Source organism: Mytilus galloprovincialis, chromosome 12, assembly GCF_965363235.1.
Source record: "Mytilus galloprovincialis chromosome 12, xbMytGall1.hap1.1, whole genome shotgun sequence".
Classification (NCBI taxonomy): Eukaryota; Metazoa; Mollusca; class Bivalvia; order Mytilida; family Mytilidae; genus Mytilus; species Mytilus galloprovincialis.
Genome location: NC_134849.1, coordinates 11,491,091 through 11,509,859, shown reverse-complemented (window position 1 = coordinate 11,509,859; position 18,769 = coordinate 11,491,091).

Below are 18,769 nucleotides of genomic sequence, written 5' to 3'. Positions count from 1 at the left end.
AATATAAGCATAAATCAACTGAAGTTGTTTGGCATCCTCTGCATAATGAACCACCTGTTGAAAATTTTTAAATTGATCAATATGGTAATCAATGTCTTCCACCACGTGCACCAGAGATGATGATGCAGCGTTTAGACGAACAAGAGTGGTCGGAATTTAAAAGGTTCTGTTTATTTATTTATTCTTTTTATTTTATTTTATTTTATTTTATTTTATTTTATTTTATTTTATTTTATTTTATTTCATTTCATTTATTTTATTTTATTTTATTTTATTTATTTATTTTATTTATTTTATTTATTTTATTTATTTTATTTATTTTATTTATTTTATTTATTTTGTATATTTTATTTTATTTTATTTTTGCTTTTAGCTCTGCTCTGCTCAATTAAAAGTTTCTGTCATCGCAAAATGAAAAAAAGCACAAATGCGAAAAACACAGGATTCATTTTTGAGAAAAAAAAAGAAAAAGCAAATATGATAGACAGTAAACAACGAAATCAATTAATTGCATGCTTATAGTTTGTATGGCTGAAGGATATAATATACATGATACAACGCAGCTAAACATGTTTGCAAGAGTTCAACTTTCCGCTAATACTGGTGAAGTGATGACACAGCAAGTGCTCAAAATAATTAAATTAAAACAAAACTATTGAGTCGTACAATACACACGTATAGTATTACACTAAAAGAACATACTTATTATTCTTAATATCAATGGATGTGTCAAATAAAGTTTACAAATTCAAATATAGCATCAATTATGAAACGAAATGGAAATCAAAATCGGTAATCTCATCGTCAATTTCTTTGTTTTCTGAACTATAAATCTAAGAATAAATATATAAACTTATTAGGTGTTTTAATTTGCAGGTATTTAAAAAAAATTGTTTTACTTGCACAAAAAGGAAAAATGGGAAGAGTTTTTAGACAACCCGTTGTTGCCGCCAGATCAAAATGAAGCCGAATGGCCTCTTTTGACAAAGCTTCAGACATACAAAACACGGACAGTAGATGAAGCTATGTCAGAAATAGAACAAGAGATATGAAGAGAAACGTAAAACTCATAAGTTGGTAAGATTCATGTTAATATTTCGCGTCTGTTTACTGAAACAGGACATTTAAGCTTGTTAAAATAATAGAATTTAAGTCCTGTACTTAAATTCAGTTATCACGGTGCGCTGTACTATTACATTGGTTGGTTATTAGTGAGTTTAAGAAAACTCAAATTTCATTGGTGGTTAGTGAACCATACAATTTGACGTCACGATCCTTTTTAAATTCGGGTCCAACAGGAGAGGCTGCTTAATAACTTGTTATCAGAGGAAAATTTTATTCAGCAAAAAATTGTCAGGGAGTATTTTATGTTATATAATATTTTTTGAAAGGAATTGTCATAGCTGTACGCACATTTAACGAGGTGTCGTGCAATAGAAAAGACAAATATATTGACGTTAATTATCCAAAAATTAGGGATACATGTAACTGACCTACAGAAGCACATGGCGAGCACATGGCGAGCACATGGTTTATTGAATTTTCTTTCTATGTTTTTTCGTTTCCGTTGCTAATTTTCAAATATAAATAAAGGTAAATAATGCTTCTTGGTAATATGTTAGGACTACCAAATTAGCAAAACTGTTCTATCTGGCGAGTTTTTGAAATAACCTTTCGTGTTGGTATGCATACTGGAGCCATGGCAAAATGTTCCGTTCGTTGATTGTGTCCATTATCATGTGAAAAGAGAATATCATCTTGGCTACACGCCCACATTAATGGGTTTCAATACTTGAATTTATAAGACGCGTCCTGGTCCGCATACTTAATTTAGTTATTGTTTATTTACACACTTAAATGGAAGGTAGCCATAATGCTTTGTATTGTTATTAAATATGTAGTTCAACGTACTGAGTTCTATCACATAAAAGTTGAAGCCAACTTTATACATGGTGTCGGATGTGGCAACGTATGCATTACATGTATGCATATTATTTGCAAAACTTCTGTTTGAAGAACAAGAATACACATTAATAATACACTAGTCTCCGTTGTTTCGCCTTCTACGACTGAACGAGTTTCAACGGTGTACATTTTACAAGGATTGTACAAGAGGTCAATTGGTACTAATTAATGTAAACAATAACATCAAGTCAAATAATTATCAAATATGGGTGTTCCTGATGGATAATGGAATACAGAGTTCCATGCAATTCACACAACCTTATTATTAGTACTGTCTTTTAAATAATAAAACGGTCACAGCCTATTTAATTTATTTTAGCTGTCTTGTGCATTTCGTGATACATCAGTAATTTGCTTCGTAAATATATATTAATTACACATGTGTGAAATTTTTTACTGGACATTTAATTAAGCAATAATCAATCTGGATTGACTGGGTATTCTGACAGTGTTTTTTGTTTTTAATTCGAGTTATTCTTTTAGGAGTCATGTCAGCACAGCTCAGGCGATCTGCCAGGAAAAGGAAAAATTTGCCAATAGTGGCTGCTGCATCAGCAAGGAAAAAGGCTAACCAGAGAGTACCTGACACTCTGTCAGTACCGGCACCACAGTTGCCTACAGTTGATACTGGTACACCATTCATACATGTACCAGTTACTAGTTCTACTGGGACATACCCAATGTTGTTTCCACAGACAGGGGCAGGCATATATACCAGTGCAAGTACAGGGCCAGTCGATTTGACGAGCACAGCAAATACACTTCTATACTCAAGAGTACCACTACCAGACCAAAGAGAGTACAACACTGTAACCAGTCAATATCCTCCAGAACATTCTTTAGGTAATACTAATGGTGCCTCAAATTTTACAATGCCATTTAGTACTTTTGACCACCCTGTTCAGATGCCCAGCATGCATGCTAATATTGCTTTTAATGTTTCTCAAAGTATTAGAGAAAAAATTATGAAAAGTGAATTTATAGATTTAGGCATTTTGTTAGCTAACAATACTCAGCAGGCTACACAAAAGCTTGTTTTTAGAGGGGGTGAATTTATTGTGCAAACAGAAAATCTGCAAAACAAAATTGGGTCTATTGACCAACGGACATCAGCGTTTATCATGTTTGTTAGTGTATATTGTACTGTGCATTCAGGTAGATTACAAGAATTACTTAAATACATGTCAGTTGTACGTTTGGGTGCAAAAAGAAATCCTAATAATTTAGGTTGGAAGTTATATGATGAGCAATTTAGGTTGCGCAAAGCACTGGATCCGGCAAGTTCATGGGCTATAGTAGATTCAGAGCTTTGGTTATTTTATATGGCTCATAGTAGTGGCACACAAAATTTTCAAGTAGCTTCTTCTGGTTACAATACATTTTCTGCTAATAGAAATGTGAATAAAAAGTCAAAGTGCTAAGCCTTTAATTATAACGGCAAATGTTTCAATTCATTTTGTCAATACAGTCATGCATGTATACAATGTAATGGTGTTCACTCAGTTATAAACTGTCAATTCAAGCAATATAATTTGCCTTCACAAACAAGACCAAATTCAAGGTTCAGACAACCATATGTCAACTCAAGATTTTCAAGACCTGGAGTAATGTCTTCTCAAAATTTTGTATTCATGCAACAGCAACAAACAAGACCGAGAGCTCCTGGCACATCTATGGCAACTAGGGCATACCCCAATACGAATTGAAAGATTGCAAGAGTTACTTAAAAATCATCCGAACAGGGAGGCAGCTGAGGAATTGTATTTAGGATTTTCTCTTGGTTTTCGTTTACAATATACAGGACCAAGGGAACATGTTATGTCAAAAAATTTAGTTTCCGCAGAGCGCTTTAAATGGGAAACTTTGAACAAATTAAAAACAGAAATAGAGTTGGGTAAGATTTTAGGCCCTTTTTCAAAATTGCCAATGTCAAATTTACGCATTTCACCAATTGGTGTAGTTACGAAATCAGACGGGGGATGGCGGTTAATAACTCATTTATCACATCCTGATAATAATAGTGAAAATTCTTATATTGAACCCGCACTTTGTAAAGTTAGTTATTCCACTTTAGACAGTATACTTGACAAGATTTATGCATTGGGAAGTAATGTTTCCTTGGCCAAAATGGACGTAAAATCGGCCTTCCGTTTGTTAATTGTGAATCCTGCTGATTTTGATTTAATGGGCATACAATTTAATGGTTATTACTTTGTGGATAAAGCATTAGCTATGGGATGCTCGCTGTCATGTAAACTCTTCAATACCTTTGCTAATTTTTTTCAGTTGGTTGTTGAAAGACAGTCCGGCTTAAATTCTATTGATCATTATTTAGATGACTTTATTTTTATGGGGGCTGAAAACACAATTGATTGTTTGGTGTTGATGGATACATTTACGAATGTTTGTAATGAGTTGGGTGTTCCCATTGCAGAAAATAAAACAATGGGACCAACCACGGTTTTACCTTTTTTTGGGCTTCCTTATCGACACCAAACTCATGAAGATTTTGATTCCACCAGAAAAGGTAGAAAAGCTTAAAATGCTTCTTGAACCTTTATTGTTTAGGAAAAAAATGACACTTAAAGAGTTGGAATCTGTGACAGGGTTACTCTCATTTTGTTCAAAAGCCATTCCATCCTCGCGTGCATTCATTCGTAGATTTTATGATTTGATGGGGTATGCAAGGAAGCCGTTTCATAAAATAAGATTGAATATAGAGGTGAAGTCCGATATAGCCATGTTATTAATTTTAATGGCCAGTGTTTCTTTCCAGAAAAAATTTGGACATCTAATGAAATTTTGCAACTTTTCACTGATAGCTCTGGAAACCCAAATTTGGGCTGTGGGGCATTTTTCCAGGGGTCATGGGTTCAGTTCCGATGGCTTGAAACATGGAAAGATTTACAAATTATGAGGAACATGTCATTCTTAGAGTTGGTTCCAGTGGTGCTTGCCATGTATTTATGGGCAGAAAACCTAAAAAACAAAAAGATCCTTTTTAATATTGACAATCTTGCATTGGTTAGTATTGTAAACAAAAGATCATCAAAAGATAAGCAAATAATGCAACTGATTCGTCAATTTGTGTTACTGACAATGATGAACAATATACAATTTAAAGCTGTGCATATTGAAGGATAAAAAAACAAGGTAGCTGATGCCATCTCTCGATTTCAGATGTCACGTTTCAGAGCTTTGGTTCCAACAGCCAGAACGACCCCCGCAGGGATACCAGAAGATTTCTTGACATTAATTTCAAACATATAATTGGGTCCCTTATAGATAGTTCAGTTGCCCCAAGTACTTTAACAACATATACAAGAGGTGTAATTGCCTTTCATGAGTTCAGAAAACTGTTTGGTTTATCAAATGTATGGCCAATACCTTTGTATGTATTGTGCAATTTTATAGCATATTTGTTTCAAGCAAGTTACTCGCATTCCTCTATTAAGTGTTATTTAGCAGGGATAAGTTTTTTCAGTAGAATGAATGACTTTGAAGATTTTACTAAAAAAATTATTATAAAAAAAATGATGGAGGGAGTTAACCGGTCAAGGCCAAAAATTAGGGATTCAAGATTGCCTATTACCAAAGAATTACTTCTATTAATAGTTAAAACTCTATCGTTTATTTGTTCCTCCAGTTATGAAATTAAGTTGTTTCAGGCTGCCTTCTTGTTAGCCTATCATGGTCTTTTGAGAATAGGAGAATTAGCAGTAAGTAATGGAAAGTCAGCCATATTATCTCTATATCTGATGTGTCATGGTCATCTTTTGGGGTCTTAAATATACGTGTACCTTCATCAAAAACTGACCAGTTGGGTACAGGTGCCTCAATTCAATTTCAATCCCAACCTAATTCAGAGACCTGCCCATGCAAGTTAATAAAGTCTTTTCTCATGGTTAGACCTCCTTTACCAGGAACACTTTTTTGTCACTACAATGGCGCAGCATTTACTCGTTATCAGTTCATAACGGTATTAAAAAAATCACTGGAGAGAGTCGGGGTTAATTATAAAAACTATAGTTCTCATTCATTTCGCATTGGTTGTGCTACTAGTTTGTCACTTGGGGGTGTGCCCGATGCCATAATCATGCAACTAGGGCATTGGAAATCCAATGCCTACAAAACTTACATCAGATCATAAAACTTTTTGTATGATTTAAATTGTATTATTATTGGTTAAATTTACAAGAAATAACAAAAATTTGTATAGGTAAACCTGCAAAGATTTGGATTACGGGGTCTTCATTAGTGAAGAATGCCTTTATTGAATCTAGGCAACGTCCCGGTGGGACTAACCTCTGTCTTGACAGATTAAATACAGAAATCTGGTGGCAAGGGAAATCAGGCATGGTTACAAGTCAGCTAAGAAGACAAATAAGAATAATGAGAAAATATGAAGATCCTCCTAAATTTCCAGTCGTACATATAGGTGCTAATGATTTAGGGAATATAAAAACTAAAAACTTAAGAGAAAAGTTGATACAAACTATGACCTTTATTTCATAGGACTTGCCTGACACTAAAATTGTGTGGTCACAAATGTTGCCTCGTTTCAAATGGAGATACTCTGACGATAGTAAGGCAATGGAAAAATGTAGATACAGGGTTAATAATGCAGTAGCTAACTTTATATTGGAATCGGGTGGTTATTATATACGCTATCCAGACATCTCTAGGACCGAAAACATGTATAAATCTGATGGGGTGCATTTGTCTGTTATAGGAAATAACATTTTTTTAAATTCAATTCAAGGTGGTCTTGAGTTTTTCATGCTTAAAACCAATGGTCATGTTTTTCCCTCTAATGATATATAAGTATGAAATATGTTGTTTTGTTTTGTGTTTTTGTCTCGGTGATATAAATACAATATTGTAACATAAGACAAACTTTGTAATTGATCTTATGTAAATTTTATGTAGATATATATATATACAGTTTTAGTGTTTTTTTTTGTTTTTTTTTTTATTCAGCAACTTTACTAGTAGTTACATGTAACTTGAAGATTGCTTTGATTTTTAGTGGATGTATTTGGCTCACAGCTTGGCAGCGAACCTCCATTATATGGCGGTTGACAATGAATCTATATTCTGTTTCACTGTCAATCTGCCATAATTCGCTGCATCAAAAAACATTTTGTTTTATGAATAGGATCATTTACTACAGATCTAGATGAACAATGTAAGGGTTTCGATCCATCACCTGTGTTCCCACGGTGATTTCCAAATTGTTTTAATCCTATCTTCAGTTACCATTATCTGTGGTAGTAATTTATATATATATATATATATGACAGTACGGTTGCCATAATCAGCAATATGCGGGTAACCTCATTTTTTTGTTATATACAACATGTATAAATTATGAGAATATAATATTAAAGGCTGTGGCCAAATACTGCCAATTTGTTGTTTGGTCTTAATTAGCATCTGGGATAATTCAAATATTTCAAAGGTCATTATGATTCTATACTTAAGAATATAAAGTTTATTAATTATCATCAGATTTTTTTTCGTAAACTTTTACTTAAATCTTCTTCTCTTGATCTTACATAGACAAATTCAACCTTCAAAATGACAAATGGGCTGAAAAGCAATTACATAACACGAACTATCGTTGTACACGTGGTTGGTACTATCCTTATATTATTTTTGATTTTCAAGCTTTTAAACAGAATACATCGATACAACATGATGTAATGCCCTTATTAAAAGAAAATGTCTACTCTTCTTCTTTAAAGGTTTGTACCAAAACACCTGTCATAGGAGGCTACATATGTGTTTACCAAGACAGACAGTCGTACACAATAGGACAAATGGTCCTTTTTAACAATAATACAGAAAATGATATTGGTAAAGTTATTGAGAGGTGCGATGAAGAGTTGACTGTGACAGTTTTCAAACGAATGCGCGGGCAGTACTTAGAAACAGAAAAAAAGTTAAAATCCATGTTACAAAATGTTTCTGAGGATCATTTGATCTGACAAATAAAATATCCCTCTACGAATAAAGAAGAAGATTGCAAATAATCACATAGATGGAATATTATAACTTACAATACTTATGGGTACTTCGATGATAAGAAACGCAATAGTCCGTTAGTTTTCCAGTTTGAACTGATTTACATTTTATCGTTTTTATGTCATTTATCGCTGACTATGCAGTATGGGCTTCGTTCATTGGTGACGGCCATACACTGGCTATATGCAGTATGGGCTTTCCTCATTGTTGAAAGCCGCTTGCTGATTATATATACATATATATATAGACGAGTCTAAATTGAAAACTACGTTCAAACCTATGACTGCGTTGGATAAAAACCGCATTTTTTATACGTGTGCATGTCAAACAAATTTCGTTGTAGAAGGGTCTACAAACAGCACAAACAACATTTTCCAAAAGACCAAAAGCGTGAAAAAGTATATTTAAACAAAACGCATTTGACTAACAGGTCGAACAACTGATGTTCTTTAACCCTGCTGACTGCCATTGGCGATTGCCAAATAAAATTGATCACAAGATGTAACAAAATGGATCTTAATATAAATTTAATACGTCACAGAAAAAAAATAATTGTTAACTTGTGGACAGGATGTTGTGCCACAAACATTCGGTGTCAATATTTCTTTAGTACACCATATCCGGATTTCGACAATAAATGTCTCTTCAGTGATGTTTGGGATCGAAACGGTAAGGCGTATAAAATTATAATCCTGGTACTTTTGATAATTATTTGGAAGGCCATATAAAAAGTACCCTCATTTTTAGAGAAAGTACCCTCATTTTTAGATTAACTCTTGAATTTTAAGAGTCAATATATAGGATGAACGGATCATATAAACCGGAGGGAAAATATGATACATGCCCAAACAAAAGATATAAACGAGTCTAAATTGAAAACTACGTTCAAACCTATGACTGCGTTGGATAAAAACCGCAATTTTTATACGTGTGCATGTCAAACAAATTTCGTTGTAGAAGGGTCTAAAAACAGCACAAACAACATTTTCCAAAAGACCAAAAGCGTGAAAAAGTATATTAAAACAAAACGCATTTGACTTACAGGTCGAACAACTGATCTATAGATATATATATAGTTGTTAATTTTTGTCTCCTGTGAGGAGTTGTCTCATTGCGGCGATTATACCACACCTTCTTACTTATATTAGTTGCATGAAACAGGTTAATCAATTCAAACTAGGAAAATAACAGCCTAATTACTGTACAAAAATATTCGCATTGCGTTTTCAATCAAATTTGAATGAAATGTGTTGTGAATTTTTTTTTGAAGGAATCTACATGCAACTTTGCTATTTCATATTTTAGCTGGGAAACCTATGGTGACCCTAATTGTTTTGTATACCATAAAAGCTCTCACTTTAGTTCTTTCACAGTTATTCTATCATCATAATGATGTTTTTTGTTCCTGTGTAGTCCTTATAAAACGTGTCATTTTGTCACAATCTGTGTCTTGCATAAATGCCTGGTGAATTATCATTTTTATAATATTTTTTATCACATACTTCATTTTGGCAAAGTTTGATCGAAAATTATGATTTTTAGTTGAGACTCCTATACCACCTCTAATCTTTTTTTATTTCTATCTTTTTATTATTGATTCATAATTTATTTCCCACTCAAAAAAGATATGCATTATTTCTAAACACGAGAAAACTATTCATAGAGATCGATGTTATTCCCTCTGCACTAACTGCAAAACTTATCAGGTAGCGAATATATAGATACATTCTAGAACAATGACCGTGAAAAGTCGTTTAGTAAAGTAACAATCTTGAAAAAGTCATTCTCATTTTCCATGTGACGTATATGATCATAGATTAGATATAAAATGTTGTTCAAATTGTAATTATTGCAAGGTTAAAACAAGAGAGAAAACTTCGCGCCGTAATTCAATAACTGCTTTGACCTTTTATTTGTGATTTATTATAAATTTTAGATTAGGAAGTTTAAATGTTATCCATCTACAATAACTATTAACCGAATTGCTTTCTGTATCAGAGGTGGTTGTCAGAATGTTTTGAACTCATAAATTATACAATTCTTGACATAGCGACCTTGTATTCCCCAACATAGATTTATTGTACTGAATTCCTAAATCATAGTAATTATAATAAAGTAATTTATAATGCATTGAAAAAAAAACACATTCATACGAAGGACGTGTTATATTGATTATGTATCATATTTATATTAAAATTTAGAATAATTTATTAACATAAAATATGTGTTCGTCTTTTAACTTTTAAGCTATGATATGTCGTTTAGATTTAATTTTTTGCAAATTCACCTTCCTTTTATAAATTATAATTCAGCAATTTCAATTTTGTATTGACGTCTTCTAAGTCTCTCTTAAATTTGATTAACTAATACATATGTTAGAGTAGAAAGTGGAGGTCATTTGAGAATCTTTTCTTCTGAACTATCAAAGCGACATGTTTATGAGGTTAGATCTGAGGTTTAGATAAACCAGTTCACAAGATTATCTCATGAAATATGACTTACCGATGCACATCAGTTCTTTGTTGAGCAACAAAGACAAACCAAAATATTTTAAATAATGAATGTGCTCATTGTCAAAACATTTCTGTTAAAATAACTAAGTCAGCGGGTAACAAACAGGTTTATGTGGTTAAAATTAATTTCATCATTATGACAAACACTTTGCGGTCATTTTAATTTGAGCATATTTGAATTGTAAGGTTAAAACAATAAAAGAACATAAGGAAATTAATAATCTTAGGATCTACAACTTGAACATGGTTCGTATTTAATTCTTAAGAAAGGTTTATCATTTATTTTCAATTAAATTTACCCGGAGAGAATAGCAAAATCAAAATCAAAAAATTAACGTCATTGCATCATAATGTATCCTCCCTTTTCTGGCGCGTTTTGTTAGGTGTCTTCCCATTTATCCAACTTTTTAAAATAATGTATTCTCATTTAGCCAAGTTTTTCATTTTTGTTATTTATTGGGTTGTTTGTTTAGTAATGATAAGGTGTTTTTGTAATTTGTTCCTGTTGTACATATGTTTGGAATAATCCTGTTATTCCAATCTTTAGTATCTCTTGTTTAAATATAATTATGATATGAGAAATGGAAAAAGGATGATAGGTTAGTTATTAAAGAGATGGAAAAAACATTAAATGTGTGTATGTTTATAGAAATCATTCATTGTGATAGTTATATATGTCGGTCAACGGTAAGTAAAATTTAGTCTTGAATGGAAACTGGGAAGATGTCAAAGAGACAACAACCTGACATAAAAGCAGAACGCCGAATGCTACCAATGTGTCCCTTAAACAGCAAGTAAAATCCAGCTCCTGGGTTAGTGTAAATGTACGTCGTTCTGGAAACTCTTCCTGTTGAAATCTTAAATCTATATTGCAAGTCATTTAACAATAAACCTAAACGTAGTCTCCTCATTACCATAAAAAAAAACTCGTCAATCAACCGTAACTTCCTATGCGATTTGTCTTGCATCATTATCTCGTCATCCACATTCATTCAATCAGCCCCTGCAGCAATTAGAGAATCAAACAAAGCTTTAAATGCCTGGTAGCATGGTAAACCTGTATAAAAAAAAGTACCTCCTCATCTGATGAAGCTATATCATATATTATAATTTCTTGTCTTGTGATTTGAACAGATAATTCAGCAGGTGGTGTATTGGTTTGATTGATTTTGTCATTTTTGGTACGTGAAGCTGTTGATAATGGCACATTCTCACTTTCTGTTCCAGATTAACAAAGTGTCCTCATTGGAGTTTTTGAGTACCTGAAATATTCAATACAATTTATTAAATTGAATATATTAAAACAAGAATATGGATGAATTAATTTGTATCCCCAATCAGGAGAGAGGAAGATGGTGAATAGATTGACCCTTAAATGCCTTTTCTGTCTGCATGTAAAATGTACAAAATGAATAAGATGTACATGTACATGTATGTCCCATTTTTTGTTAAAATTGTGTCTGTATGTGGATATCTCAGATACAAACAAGACCTACATTTAATGCACATTGGATAAATTGTGTGTTCAGGTGTATATTACAGTTACTAGAAAAACATTTATTGTAATATGAGGCAGGCATAACCTGTGAATGGGGACGAAGTCTGTATGTATATTTTTTTTTTACTTCAAACATGTTAATAAAGGATACGGAAATACCGTAACGTTCCCGATTTTGGTTCTGTTGTTAGGGATTTAGCTGTGACGTTCTTTAAGTTATGACGTCATATTCAATGTAAACAAAAGAAACCCTTCCATCAGGTAACGTGTTTTTTATCAAATTTATCAAACAATTATCATATTAAAATTTTATTGAGTTCCAATCTTATATTTTACTAGACTGATCAATATAATTTTTTTTCAGTCTCATGCAAACAAGACAGATTTAAGCGCAAATGCAGGAAAACCGGAACAGGAACTAGATCTGAAAAAAAAGTTAACGATTTTGAGTTCATTAGTACAATGAAAAATTCGGGAAATTTTCCCATTTTTTTTTTTTTTTTTTTTTTATTGATTTTTCTACCGTAATTGGGGACTTCGTCCCCATATTATATAAGCAGTGATTTTTGTACCAGTGCCACACTCTAGTCTTTGGTAGACTATTGCAATAGTACACTATTAATCTATCATTTGTTGATAAGGTCACTTTTGACATACATTTTATGCATGGCCAACTAGATGCATGGTTTGTTTTATGGACATGTATACCATTGATTGATGCTTAACAATGGAGTCATTGGATAGGTTTTGTACTAAAAGGTTCAGAGTAATATATAAATCATAAAAAAGAAATTTGTATGAGTTCCATACATTTTACTCTGTAAAAAGAGACATTAATTTTTGTCATTTACAACTTACGAATGAGTTTGCTCAATCACATCTATAGAACAACAAGGCTTAGGCTGGTCCGACTCGGAGTGTGAAATGGATGGTTGTAATATTGACTCTGTTTCCGAAATACTTGTGGATAGACTGTTTTTTTGTTTTCCTTACTTTTCCCTCTTTGACCACTTTTTTGTGGGAGGTGAAGACTTGGTACTTTATGAATGGATGTACGTTCTTCTCCTCTTGGAAAATGATTTGAACAGACTGAGGTGTACGTTGATTGTTTAAAGACTTTCCGACTAATTGCACGTTTTCATGCCCATCGTACGATTCCTTCTGTTGGTAATTTATGTAGTTTTATTGTTCTACCAAATCTCCCTTTGTCTCCGGACTTATTGTGACAGTCTTTGTTGGCACAATAGTTAGGTTTCCCCATTTTCTTATTCTACCGGAAATGGTTTGACACCTGATAACAAGAAAGACAACTTCGACAACGAACGATAACTCTCGAAACCGCAAACGGGGAAAGTTTATGTTACTGTATCAACCAATTATAAAACTTGTTAAACGGTGGTTTAAAATATAATTTTTCAAGTTTTTGGTCAATGCTGTCCTTACAAAGATAAGAAATCAAAATGCTACTTTATTGTGCATGTCTTCTGTCAAGTTGATCATAGCTTTACACATATAGAAAGAAAGAAGTGGTATGGATTCAAATGATACCACCCTCAGAAGAAGTTCTAATAAAACTATAATTGAAAATATAGACAACTCTCTTACAGGGCAACAATCCCTTATGGTAAAATATAAAACGAAGCACTGCAGGCAATAAAGGAGTAGTATGTGCATATACGATTAACTTGAACCATGATGCATCAGTGGGTCATCACAAGTATCTCAATTGTAGGTCTTATTATCTAATGATGTAAAAAGTTACAAAAATACTGAACTCCAATGAAAATCCAAACGGAAAGTCCCTAATCAAATGGGAAAATCATATGGTAAAATACGTTAAACGAATGGACAACTGTCATATTCCTGGAATGGTACAGACATTTTCAAATGTAAAACATGGTGGATTGAACCTGGTTTTATAGCGCTAAACCTTTTACTTGTATGACAGTCGCATCAAATTCCGTTATATTCGCAATGATGCGTGAATAAAACAGACAAAACATGTAACATTGTCAAAACTTCGATGAAAATCCAAAACGGAAAGTTCCTAATCAAATGGCAAAATCAAATCGTACAACACGTTAAACGAATGGACAAATGTTATATTCCTATGTCGGTACAGGCTTTTTCAAATGTAGAAAATGGGGGATTGAACCAAGTTTTATATCGCTTAAACTTCACTCTTGTAAGGCAGTCGCATCAAATTCCATTATATTTACAACAATGTAATAAAACAGACACACTAGGTAAAATTGTCAACAAATGTAAGCGTGTACAAATCGTAGGTTATGAAATTTATTGTTATCAAATGTTATAATGTTTACCTGACAATTAAGCATTAATTCAATTAACTATTTTAATAAAAGGTGTAAGTATTAACTTAATTTAAACGTTCAATTAACAAAGTAATTGTAATTTAACAAATTTCATTGAAGGTAATCAGACGCATCTCTGGTTCTTATGTATTAATAATAAATAATACGTGCACATGTACAATACGGATTTCCCAGGAATGCTGCTTATGTCTATAAAACTTTAAACCATAGATACTTGCGAGTACAACAAAAGTTCAAGTTACGTAATGTTCAAATATAAACAGAAACAATAACTATGTTCTGGAGGAGCCGATTTAATAATATATTCATAAGATATAAGAGGGACATTCAAGCTATAATGCACAAATTGTGACTTGGATGGAGATTTTTTTTAATTAGCATCGTACCACATCTTCTTATATCTACAGACAAACACATATTTTAGTAAGATAATTGAGGATGAATTAATAAATTTGCTGAATATATCTGAAAACGAGACTTACACAGGAATCGCAGACTGGTCTTGTTAAAATAATAATTCTTAGACATGTATATTAAAAGAAACATCAATTTTCATCGGATCATTTGCAATGTGGACAAATAAATTCCATAGTATATATCTTTAAAGACACAAACAGGCATGACATGTACTAAATGATATTGACAAATTGACCAATAGTCTACGAACTCTTATCAATTTGATAATCTTCACAAGTATTGCTATTGTTATTGAAATGAAAATGCAACCGGTTAAATTATGTAAATTCCAGTATTTTATAACACACGCTTAAAAAACTTTTAAGGTAACTTTCAAGGTTTCTTCTCTTTTTGATAAAACAGTAATTGGTCTCGGTGGATATGATGCGTAATTAACATGATTGACAAGTGTCAATTCTCAACTATTTATTGTATAACTAACTAAAGATACTAGTATGTTCATTTCCATAATTTATCTTTATTCGACTTCTTCAATAATAAAAAAGCACACCTTACCACCTACAATCATATCTTATTTTGTGTTAAATGAGAAGTGATGAAGCAAAATGCATATGGTGTAAATGCATGTTTGACACCGGAATCGCTTTTGTTATGCCAGACTATACAAGTGCATAAAGACGAAAATAATGTTTTTGCTAAGTGGTCTAATTATGAGATGTTTACCTCTAGATAATGTTTGATTTGATTTTTGATTTGTTTTTTGAATCACATACCAGTCTAGTTAAAACAACAATAGAACAAGTACAATTATAAAAAATCGTTATTGTTTACATTGTGTCATAGATCAAATTTATTCGTTTAAGGTAGATCATAGGTATATGTTTCCCCGAGACAGAATTTTCTTATTCTTTATCAAAATGAAGATTTTACTATGCTCTTTTCAAATATATAATACTGTGGATTCATTTATGTTCGTGGGTATCAATTTTCGTGGATAGAGAAAAAAAGACGTTTCGTGGTATACGTATATTCGTGGATCGCTGATTACCAAAAAAAATCAGATACGTAATTCGTGGATTTCTTTTTGATTAAGGAGATCATATAACCTCCTTGGTTTGATCAATAAACCTAAAAAGGAGGAATTCATTGAAAAAGTTTTGAATTGTCAAAATCCTCGCTTGGTCATTTTATGTTAAAGTGTTCATTAAAAACTTATATCACAATAATGGAAAAAGACAACTAAGTATTTGTTTGTTTTACAATTTATAAATGCTTGTCCGAATTCTATAATGCAATCAAAACTTTATGATTGAAAGCTCATTTCCTTAATCACGATATAATAAACAGTCATGTAAGTAAAAGGTGTGAAAATAAATGTTCCTGTCATAAACAATATCACCTACGGGCAATATCCCCGTACTTAATCCCGTTGATTTTCAATCACTAGTAAACTAGATCAGTAAAATACAAAGACAGATACTATCTGATCCAATTGTTTTGATACGGTTAATAATGCACATTTACTTATTAATGTGGTTCCTATGAATATGTTAACGTCGGGCATCATTGAAGATACTGTTGTTTTAAAAATACGAAATATTTCATTAAAGAAAGCTCAATTATCATGATTATTAACATAATCATTAACAGCATAGATACAACAAAGAATAACATTTAAACAATCTTAGCTAAAACTAATACTTCACAAGTATCAAAGTATATGTGTTCCGAGGGGAGTAACTCTAGTGTAAAAATATAAAGAATCATTTTACATTATTAGCAGAATACAAAAACTTCACACATTTATTCTAAATAAAAAACACATGTTTATGTAATTACCTATACTTTTGCATACATCAGTGTCTTCATTACTTAAAAATCATAAACACTGAGATTCAATATTTGTGGAATTAGTTATGTTTTTATTTAACCAGTTGTAGATAACTTCCTTTCTTAAATGAGAAAAAATTGGACAATTTAATAAAAAATGTAACTCATCTTCAACTAAATTTAAATCACAGTTCTTACAAATCCTGTTATCTATAGGAGTTTTTGGTGAAGTGTATCTACCAATTTCAATACGAAGTTTATGACTGCTGGTTTTGAACCTTGTAATACTTACTCTATCAATATCATTATTCAAATCAGATAAATATTTTTCAAATTAAAAAAAAAATATTCTTATTTAATCTTTATGTTTTTTTATTTATCACTAGTTTGTAAATGTTAGGACCACAGTTTTTTTTTCAAATTTACCTTTACGACACGTTCTTTATACGAAAAAAAATATTTGTTTAATAGATTTTTATTTTTTATAAAAGTGTGACAATTAACATTCAATCAAAATACATTTAATACAACTTAGCCAACATTATTGGTTATCTTCTATCATCGTGATAGTGTCAGCTAATGCCTCTGACAGTAAAGCATCTTTAGGTGTATCATTATATCATCTAATCCAGTACTTAACCATTGACATGATAATATCAATATATAATGGAAAACGGCCTAGCTCACCATAAAATGCTAGTTTAATTTTTTTTCTATTTATTTTCCGCAAATATCTGCACATCTTAAGATTAATCTTTGCAATTGGTAAAAATCTGTCAAATATGTTTTCACTGTTATATTTATTACATTATCTGGTGTCAAACATGCCTAAAATTTCAGAAGCATACAGTACAACTGGTTTTACAGAATGATCAAATATAAATGAAAAATTTTGAATGTCACAAGGAGTATTTTCAAATATATAAAATTTTCTAGATAACATTCGTTAACTTTTATTAAACATCATCACTTTACATTTATTATAACTACATGTAATTTCAAGCCCCAAATTAAACAATGGTTATAAACCTTGTTCAGACAATTATGTAACCCTTCAGCTGTTTCTGATATAAGAAGTAAATCATCTGCATACAATAACTATAAGGAAATGTGATCAAAGTTATACAGGACAACATGAAGCATCAAATAACTTAGTTATGTCATTAATAAATACTTTAAAAAGACTTTGACTAAGGTTGTCCCCCTAGAACACACCAACACTAGATAAAAAAAATTCTGAGAGTGAAGAATTATCTAATTTAACTCTAAGCTCTATATTGCTGTACATGGATTTCAGTAAGGATAAAAACTTAACACCCACCCCTGCTTTTTTTTAATTTGAACAAGAGTGCAGGGTGCAGGACAGAATCAAATGCCTTTCTAAGACCAATAAAACAGGCATATATATTATTTTTGATTTATTAAAATATATATCTAGAAAAGTCTTTTATTTAAAAATATGATATGATGTTCTACAACCTGGTCTAAATCCAATTTGTTCATCTGATATTATAAAATTAAGTTGTAAAAACTTTTCAAATCTGGAATTTAAGGTGGTACCCAGCACTTTAACTAAAATTAATTTGGCTCGTTTAATTTTCTTAAAATTTTGATAAAGTATTAACTTTGACCCTTTGACAAAAATGTAAAATTTTCAAAAAGTATGAACCAACAGTTTTATCAGAAACATTACACTGGTTATATATAAGTTTGACAAACACTTATTTTGATCATTGAGAAGCTTAATATTCCTTTTACAACACAACGTAATTTAAACGTTTAGCTGACTTTACAGAGTTATCTCCCTGTAGTGTTAGGTACCATCTTAAGATAGAGTTAAAAAGATTTGACAGGCAACTTGTTATGGTGATGCCTCTATAATTATTAGGTTCAGTGGTATGACCACTTTTAAGAATAGGAAAAATGTACCCGCTTGACCAATTCTTGGATAAATGCCCGAATCCAGGACTACTAGTAAATTAAACTTTTTTGCTTGTCCTGACAATATAACAAGTTGTCCATATTTCAACATTTCATAAAGTATACTGTTCATACTACAAGCTTTGTTATTCTTTAATTTTTGACTGGCCCTGCTTATTTCATTAACAGTAATATTACAATTAAGATAAGAATGACCCTCTGGAATTTTATATAGCTTTAAAGCATTCCAGTATTCATTATTC